This window comes from Galendromus occidentalis, unplaced genomic scaffold, assembly GCF_000255335.2.
Source record: "Galendromus occidentalis unplaced genomic scaffold, Mocc_1.1 scf7180000077526, whole genome shotgun sequence".
Classification (NCBI taxonomy): domain Eukaryota; kingdom Metazoa; phylum Arthropoda; class Arachnida; order Mesostigmata; family Phytoseiidae; genus Galendromus; species Galendromus occidentalis.
In genome coordinates this window covers 417,374-427,282 of record NW_003805514.1, presented here as the reverse complement: position 1 = coordinate 427,282, position 9,909 = coordinate 417,374, and the positions used below count along the sequence as shown (strand labels likewise).

The 9,909-nt window shown below is 51.0% G+C and overlaps 1 long non-coding RNA gene across 1 annotated transcript; it reads right to left on the bottom strand.

The window, feature by feature from the left end:
* Positions 1–815: 815 nt before the first annotated feature.
* LOC100901993 (uncharacterized) lies at positions 816–1,674 on the bottom strand. Its single transcript, XR_145679.1, has 3 exons — positions 1,638–1,674; positions 1,037–1,325; positions 816–952 (listed from the first exon to the last, which is right to left on the bottom strand). It is a non-coding gene; the product is annotated as an uncharacterized LOC100901993 (long non-coding RNA).
* Between the last annotated feature and the right edge of the window lie 8,235 nt (positions 1,675–9,909).

Sequence of the window (9,909 nt, the reverse complement as noted above, 5' to 3'; positions counted from 1 at the left end):
CGAGGTGGGAAAGACAGGCTCCATCAGGTTTTGTTCATCCACGTCGTCCACGTCATTCGGCCAACCCACATTAGGCCATTTTGGTGGAAAAATTGTCAAATCAAATATTAGACGCTCCGAATATTGTGGCTATCCGTCAAAGTCCGGAGAGTCGCGTGACACATTTTCTTGAATCTGAACAGTTCTCAAGTGCTGGGGAGACAGCCACAATCAATGTCTCAGGAGGATCTCTCGGATCGCTCATTCTTTTTCATAATCTTGCCCCATCAGCTGGAGGGGAAGGTTTTTGCTGGTTCAGATTATAAGGAAGAGAATCCCGGGCCTGCGCTCTCCACACGCTTGTTCCTCTTATTTTCAGACTCTGGATTGTTTTGCCTCATACACTAGGCGCTCAGAAATCTCAGCGACCTGGAGCGCCTCGCGATGGAGAAAAGGATATCAAGGATTCCTGCCATGTATCGATATTTCCGTCCGCATCCGCTCCTTGAGTATACTTCGCACAATTGTTCCTTCGGTGTATGAAAGTCGAAAGTCCATTCGCTAGATAGCATCACGTTGAGGAGCAAGCCAGAACTTCATACGACGACGTCTCTCGCCGACTAGATAGGACAGGCTCGGATATCTAGAGCTCATCCATTGAATCAGCAGAATAGGGAATCGGGAAACATCTCGTTGTTCCTGGAATCGATCGTTCCGGCCTAAGGACATTGAGCCTCTGGCTCCTGCCGAGTTCTTCTAAGGGTTTCTCAAGAAGTCGGCGGTTCGCCGAAGAGATCTTGTTCGAAACGAGCTCATGGAGAAGGATCTCTCGACCGTTCAGTAGGAACCTCATTGGTTTATTCAGATTCAAATTTGTACAAGCATTCTCCAGGCATTCACCACCATCCAGACGAGGGCCATCCTCCGTAGGACACAGATTTGGGGCTCCATCCAGACGAGGGCCAGCCAGCGGCTAGAAATTCAAAATACTCAAATCATTCTGTGCTCTTCATGGGCCTGGCCTAGAGTCCAGAACACCAGCTCGCCAAATACTCACAAGAGGGCCATCCAGCCTTCCATCCAGAAGAAGAGGGCCATCCAGCCTTCCATCCAGAAGAAGAGGGCCATCCGGATTTCCAGCCAGAAGAAGGCCACCCACCCTTCCAGCCAGAAGAGGGCCACCCACCCTTCCAGCCAGAAGAGGGCCACCCACCCTTCCAGCCCGACGATCCGACGGATACTACCTTATATCCCCCGGAGGGCCATCCGGAAGACCATCCGCTGGACGGCCACGCGGCACCTGCCGAGACTGCCGCAACAAATGCACCGAGGAGAGCGAGAGCCAACTGAAGGAAATTGGGTTAATTCATTGAGATCGGTCGTTTGTCGTAATGGCTTGCCGTTCGGACCGTATAGGGAGATTCTACGGCGCGAAATATCGCCATGTCACCGAACTCGTGAAACTTGAGTCAACCCGCCGCAGAAAAGGAAAACACCCGGAAGGGGAAACCGGCGCTCGAGTCTCCCATATTTTTCGCTCGTACGGAGGACCGTGAGCAGAAAACCTGCTCCAAGAATTTCTCGGACAATTCGACTTCGCGAACTCTGAGAGCACCGGTCAACTCGAGACGATCCTCAAGGGAAGATCGACAACTCACCAGGACTTTCATATTGTATAGAGCTTCTGGTATTCTGGTTGAGAGCCGGTAGCGTGCGTGTTTTTAAACCAAAGCGAGACCTTCACCTTGCTTCTTCTTTCATCTCCGGTGGGCCTCAGCAAATTAACGTCACACGCTTCATCCTAGAGGCGTTATTGCTAGACTGGCCGGTCAATGAGTTCGTTGGGCTAATCTTGCTTTCCCTATCCGCTCGCGTGCCTGTAGGCGACAAATACATATCAGAAGCCAAGATTCTGAGCATCCTTCGACAACTTCGATTATCGCGTGGTGCTGCCACCGACTCGCGTTCAAGTGATCCTTTGCGAGCTGAACTTCAGTAATCCTGAGGTGATCTATATTTTCTTCCGGTCTCAAGGCAGCGAACCAGATTTGCGCATTGAATGTCACGGCTGAGACTTGCCGCCGTAAACAACATCCGAGTCGATCACAGCAAACTTTCTGGAAGTTCAATTTTGCTCAGAAAATCGACGACGGGATCCGGAAAGAAACGTAAGTACTCATCGATGCGCGGAGTATCTTCAGTGAGTTATACATTAGGCGTTCTGGAGTAAAACGGAGGGAAATCATCGGTCAGAATCTCCTCGCACCGCACACAATGCGGATCACCTATGGATGATGGATCGCCGTGAAAATTCTGTGCGCGGAAGATTTAGACGGAAAATGAGAACTCAATGATACACGGAAGTTTCATGGGTGGAATGGATCTGTTTGGGATCGAGAAAACCAGATGCCTAAACAGAAGAAGAGCAACATCAGATCATTTCGCACTGATAGCCCGTCAGCGGTTTTCTTTGCGGTAAAGACCAGTCCTCACGTGGGTGTATTGCTGCTCGAACAAATGGACGGCGAAGTCACCATCCATTTCGCTGCGACTTCCTCATTCGTTTAGACTCTTAATGCGAGCAGAAACGATGTTTTCTTCAGGCAGCCCTTCATTCGGTGAACGAAGGTGAATCGAAGGCATATTTAGGAAAATCGAAGTTGATCTTTTCCGCGCTCCTCCAAGGGAATGATTCGGCAATCCACTCGCTACGGCGCCGGCGGCGGCCGCGCGGGACCCGCAGCCGGCAAGTGGACTCGGAAGGAAAAACGTGGGGCCAAAACCATCCTGATCCGCTCTGATCAAACGTCGCGGACGGAGAAGGTGGGCTCTCTCGAGAAGGATAGGAATGGGGAAAAGGAAATCTTACGAGATTTCGTTTCTATGGCTTTCCTCGTCGCGCGTTATGTCGAATTGGCAAACCCGCCATGACATTTTTTCACCACCGGAATTCCGCGGGATTCTCATGGCAAATCTCCGGGGACATTGCTGAGCGTGTCGACGATGGCCTCCTTCTGGAGGTTTCGATACCCATCGATTCTCTTCACCATTGGGAAATCGATGTCCGCCGCGTGGATGCCTCGAAATCAAAAGAAAAGCAGAATATTTCGTCCAGGAGAGGGGAAAATCGTTTGAAACAGCGAAACAAAGAGTTTTGAAGAGATCGTTCACCCAAGAGCCGAAGGTAGCCAAGTTCATTAGGAGTGTGATCGCTTCAACCTTGCACGATCGTCTATGAGCACCGCGGGATCTCGTGAGAGTGCCCATTTACCATCGATTCCGCAATGATCATCAGAGAGGAAGTCTGCGAGATCTTCTGCAGTATTGCAGTATAATATATGTCTGCTGTTTTTCTGCATTAATTCGCCGCTTTTCGCAAGAACCACATGGGTCGAGCGTGTGATTATGGATTACCCAGGATGATCCTTCGAAATTCGCGGTCAGCTGTAGTCGGGGATGTGCTGGGAGCATTCCACGTCGAGACTCAATCCCGATTCTCCTCATTGGGCACAACGCGAATACATCAGATGTCTGTGGCCTCGAAGTCTGGAATCGAATGAGGAGCGAGGGATCCTGCGGGGAAAATCTGTCAGATGGGGCATTCCGAGAAAATGGGAGGGAGTTTGTATACGCATCAGGGTCGACATCGCCCCCGATTGCCACATCTTCTATCAGCGTGGGGATCCCTCTCTTTCAGTCCTCCCGTAGGAGACTATGATCTGCCCCGTGGTTTTCGATAAGAGGATAGACATGGATAACCGATCTGGAATTCCATCCGGGAACTTCGCCCTATGGTGAGCTCATCATAGGTCAAAAGAAATCATCATAGGTCATGAATACGACCCTCGTATCTAATGGCGAGATCGTTCAACGATCGGAACCATTCAGTTCCGCTGAACCAGAGGTGAATCGGGGAATGCTCCGCAGGGAAGAAGGTCCCAAGTTTTCCCTCAAAGTGGGAGGAACACGCGATCGGTAACCGCGAGGACGGGCGATCGCGCAGAACCGAGGTTCACCGGAATAATTCTCCTTGGTGACGTTGAAGGCCCCTCTTGTCTACGTTGGCACCGACGGCAGCGAGAATGGACTCAGGACCGACACAAACAGATTTCTCGAATTTATATCACACAGATAGCCCAAATGAGAGCGCTGGTACCGTGTTCGAGGAGAAGGAAAATCTTCTCCCCAGAGGTCAGTATTCGTCGAGTATATTAAGTCTGATAGATTTATCGCTAGACAGTGATTATCAGGGTTATCTCAGAGCAGGATGAGATAAAGAGTTTCAGTCGCTCGTAATCAGAGCACTCGAGTAGATAGACGCTCTGCGAGATTTAGAAGGCTTATTTCGAAATCGAGAGACATCCGCTGGATCGCAAGCCTCGGGAATCCTCCGTCGAGAAGAAAAAGTTGTTTCCGCTTCCACGGCGGAAGTCCCCACTCAGCTCATCTTGAACACGTTTCGCGTGAACACCAGAAGCGAATGGCTGAAAGCTTCGGCATGACGTTCAAATCGTCCAGAATAAAAATGCCGCTCGAGGGTTTGAAGGTGTCGGTGGCGCGGTTCTCGTGCTGCTGGTATCAGTCGCTTGATAATAGATGTCCACGAGGTTCGGAGCCGGCCTCGCTGTCCTGTCATTACACTATTTGACAAACGAAAATTATTGCTTTTTCTCCCGTGAGTTGGTGATTTTTCTGATCGTGGATGGTGATCCTGTGGTCTAGAATGAATTACAATCTTTTAATCGGTGAGCATCGCGAGTCGAAGTTCTTTCCGCAGCCAATCGTCCGGATCGAACTGGATCAGCCAGTCATCATGAAATCCTGCCGTAGCGAGACACCGTGAGCTGATCAGGTTGCGCAAAAATGAAGAGATCTCTCCCGTCTGTATTGCGATCGTAACACTGAGCTCGGTTTCGTAGCAACGACGGAATTTCGCCGCAAGAGCAGTCGAAGAACCCTGATATGCACAAAGAAGCATACTGAATCCCGAAATCCTCAGCTCGAGGGCTGAAAATGACCGTGCGTTCTGAAAACTCGGTGCGACGGATATATAATTTAGGCAGAATCTGGTGATATCGATCACCACCCTTAATTACTTCTGCTGGGGGCTTTCTTTTTACCGCGGTCTTGAAAAGTATTTCTGTACATCCATCGCCTGATTCGGACAGTGTCCGGGGTGTTAGCTCCGGGCGGTACTGTGGGCCTGATTAGCTTTCCTCCTCCTAAGCGCACGGATTGAGTCCCCAGAAAGTCGACGATGAAAGCTATTCGTAATTTCCGTCATTATGCATTGTCTTTCTTTCACGAGATGTTCCTTGCTTCATTTTCTGTGCTGGCGCTCACGCGGCTGTGAACAATTCATCAGCTGTCCCCAACAGCCACAATGAGCACAGAAAAGAGGAAATTGGGGAACACTTTCACTTCCTATTTATTGAAGTGAAGCTTTCAGAGCACAGAAATCGGGGTTTAAGAAGCAACCTTGCTTTCCATTCTACGGTACGCAGACGGCTCGCTAATTTAGGAATCCGAAATCTATTTATGTGACTCATCGTATCTCGCTGCATTCGACCAATTGAATTCGCGCCGGAGGAATCCTCTCTTGACATAGAAAAGGGCGGCCATCCTCAAGCTTCGAAGTTGCTCCCGCAACCGGACTCGAGTAGTCGGAGAAATGATCAAGACTTTTGGATTTATTCAATCTTTCGTGATACTTCAATTCAAGAGGTCTCGTCCCCTTCGACTCCAGCTCCACGAAACGGCATGACCTTTCAAAGGGTCAACTTCGAAAGAACTGCTCTCCTGATCTTTTTCCGGCTCCCATCCGTGTTGAGTCGTTCCCACTGTTAGCGATGCCGCCGTTGGTGTCTGTAACTCGTTGGTCTCCCAGACCAAATGCCCGTCCTCTTGAACCCAGCGTCCGCTGCGCGAGAAAGCCGGTCGGAGTCCTGTCGAATGTAGGAAAAATCGAGGGAGCGATCATGGAATGAGTCAAGCATTGCATTTTTGTTTCGAGGGCTCGACCGAGCGCGGATCCTCAGTAAATCGGTGAAAACGGCTTATTCCTACTCCAGACAGATATTACGATCATCGAATGACGGAATCGCAAGCAACAGTGGAGGAATTTAGGACGCTGAATTATTTTTCCATCGAACTTACCACTCCTCGCTGCCATGGGAAGCCATACGTCTCCGCCGACGGGCACCGTTTGCCAAGCGGGATCCTGGCCACCATATGTGAGCGGAGCCGACGAAGCTGGACTCGCTGGAGCCACCCATGTCACCGAGTACCCGCCGCTGCCACTGCCCCCAGACGACAGAGTCTGAATAGGAGCCGAGCGGCTCTGCCATCGGCTTCCGTGGGATGAACTTTTCCAGCCAGTAGCGGATGGGTTCCCTGAAGACACGGCTTTCCAACCGTCGCTTTTGAGCTCCACAGTTGGAGCCCAGCCGGACTTCGGTGAATTCGAAATCTGAGAAGTAGTGGCCGGCACGCCTCTCCAGCCCCCACTACTGCCCGATTGCCAGGCTTGGCCCCTGACCAATGCGAAGCAGCAGCCGATAAAGACAGTTTTCTGTGGAGGAATAGGTTCGTGTCATGTCACTGGCGTCTGACGATCCCTCGATGACTGGTAGAACAAAGGACACACGATTTGTGGATATGTGTGACGCGCTGTGAACGCGGTTCCGGATTTTGCGACATACCACAATGGAGATCAATAAATACCCAATTGGAACATCACGGAAGGAAACTCACCAAGCTCATGGTGCTGCTAGCTCTGAGGGGAGACGAGTCTCTTCAGTTCTTCTTATAAATACGAAGAGGGCAAGAGCATTGAGTTCGTGCCAGAAGACGAAGAACTCTAGATATTACCATCCCGTCGGGTCATCAGAATTCAATAAGTCGGCAGCTTTCGAGTGGCTTCTGAGGAGGGTGGGTTTCTGAAGCACTTTCACTGTTTTCATTGTTCGACTCGATTCCGCTCGACAAATTGTGGGACGAATTCTTCTCTCAGCGCTGCTTCGCCTCCGTATCGATGCCCACGTGACGGGTAATCGTTGCTCTTGGTAGCGGGGAGTCCCATGATTCGAGACGCTAGCCCCTGCAAATGGTCGGACACGCTGCGGTCTGAATTGATGCTTTATTTACTTTGCGGAGTGGAATCGAGCTCATGTTTTTCGCCTTTCGTCGAGCTGGCGCCATGTTCCGCCTCGCGTGGTAGGTACATGCCAACAAAGCCCTAACGATGTATTTCCCTTCCAAGACGAAGGTGGAAGTGCCGGCGAGCAAATTCCCGATGCAGAGAACACCCTGTACATTGAATGCGAGCATTGACCTCACGATACTTGAATTATATTGCCGCTCAGATCCGGGTTGATGTCTCTGAGCGAACTCTCAAGAGTGGCTAAAATCCTCGAATTTACTCACATGAATGAACGACGACCAATTCATTCTGGGGTGATCGACCCGGAGGATCTCCTCCCTACGCATTTTCGGAGCGATTATGAATAATCCGCGATTGAGCCACAGGGATCCAGAAGAGAGGAATGTTACTGATGTGATTTCAGAACATCCAAGCTTCTCATTACCAATAATTTCTGTTGCAGATAAGCTGGCATCAGCAACGTGTTCGTTACAAGAAGCTTTCAGCGATTGTTGAATGGGAGAAGACCTCTTTTTTATCGAATTCTTCGTCGACTCATCCGCGGAATTGTTTGTCAGGGGAAGCGATAGAAAACGAACCCCGAAGGCGTCTCGATAATTTCTGTGATCCATTATTCTTCGGATGAGCATAAATCAGAATAACAGTTCAATTCTGTGCATGAAGCTGGACGGCGGTTTGAAGATGCCCTTCGAATGAAATACACCGCGATATGGAGGAATTTCGAAAAATTCGATGCGAGCCGTGATTGACTTGCCCTTGTTCCAACACGCTCATGAATTCCCTTCCTCGTTCTCGACTCGAATTTCTGAAGCCTATCCGATCCTCGACCGAAATGATGATGCATGCCATAATATCATCTCCCGAGACTCGGAATTAGGCAATCCTACGGAAAGTTCCTGCTTTCCGACGCCATTCGTATCGGATTCCCGGCGGCAAAAAAACATCTTCCATCGCGTCTCCGGGTCAGCCAGGGAAACAGGTGTCCCGTAGCGTTCTACTCATCGCGAAAGATCCGCAGAGAAATCGCTGGCCTAGGGTGGGCGCTTCCCGGATGCTCATCGAGTTTTTGCCATACGGTCGAGCGAGCGAGATAACCCACTGCGGGAGTGGCGCGGAGCTCGTACGGGCCGCCTGACGTTACCGATCGGCTAGATCCTTGTAGAGAGACGCCGCCATGTCGACCGGTTGGCTCGATTCGTAAGACGGACAAACGGATCGACAGATGAAGCAACGTCCAAGGAAGCCAGGAAGGAACGACGAGAAACCCCGGGTGGCGGGAGCCGCGACGATGGCAACAGTCTACTAGTAGTAGTTTGATTATGTCGGCGCCCCGAAGTCCGCGCCACTGTGGCTCCTCGAGGCTTCTCTAGAGACTCCATAGGAGGCGCCACTGAGGCCGTGTCAACATATGGTCGTTCCCGTTGATCCCAGAGGAGACGGCCGGCAATGCTGGCAGCGGCGGCGGCCTTAGGGGATATAGGGTTTGCCAACATCCACGCACACAACACACGACCGCGCACTCACATCCCATACTACAGCAGACACATATTGGGTCAGAGGAAACTGGGCGCCAAGCGCTAGTCACTGAGCCCGTCGACAACCGTCAGCCTCTTTCGAAAACAGCGAAAGCAAACGCGTTATCAAACCCCGAAAATAGCATTACCGATCCACAGAACAAGCCGGCAGCCGAGCAGCCAGACGAACGACCTCACCGAACTTCTTTGTGATGAAGCTTGAATCGCGACGAAAACACAAATGATCACGTCAATGGGAACTGGACCGAACGAACAAAGTCTCCCGCCGACAATCTTTATTCTGTGCTACCGACGGTTTGGAATGCAGATATGCGCGGTTCGGCAGCCTCGATTTCCACGTTGGTGGATCGAGCGATCTAGTCAGGGCGGGCTGGGATGTCGATTCTCGGGTTTCAGCGCCGTCCGTCTACACTTGGAGCCATCCGGCGAGATGAGATAACGAGACGAAGTCAATCCCTCACTATGTTTCCATGCGGTGGCGGGAGCTCGCTGATTCGTCGGAATGGCCCAAGTGGAGAAGATATTGGTCCCAACTCTCTATAAACTCTCAATGCAATAATTCGAATCTCGCTCAGAGGTGCGTGTTGTGGAAGTCCGAGGGCAGGTATCTGGTAGACGGTCGTTTCCCCCTTCGGATGAACGCTTGCTGATTGTTGAGCCTTCTCGAGCCCGGAAATATATTACTCGACTCATCGATCCGCACTCCGCCACGGAAACTTCAGCGTTAGAGTGGCTCTTCACGACACCTTCGCAGAGGATTTATGCTCCGCGTCACGAATCACACCCATTCTCTTCACCCGAACGATTCGAGAGCTGTGTTTGTTGTATCGATGCGGATCTCGGAAAGCCCACCGATACATTGGAGTCTGAAAGGGAAAGCAACAAGCGAGAAGAAAGTCCATCTTGCACTTCACCTCGTTGTGATCTCGTTGGCGGTTCTCCTTAGTGTTGGATGTTTGTGTATGAAATAGGTGCTCGTTGTTGTTGTCGGCGGCGGACACACCCGAAGTAGCTTCCAAGTAGTGTCCCCCAGGACCGGGAAGTGTCGAAAGAAATGCAGACCGAGAAAGAATTCAGTAGAGAAAAGAATCGAGTCCGACCAATCGTCAAACACGCGGCGCCGTTCGGAAAAAAGCACTTGCCTCCGCCCGCCTCTCTTCGGCAAACTCGCCGTCGATTTGCCTGAATGTCTGTCCACCTGTCAACTTGGCATACGGGCGATTTTGAGTTGAC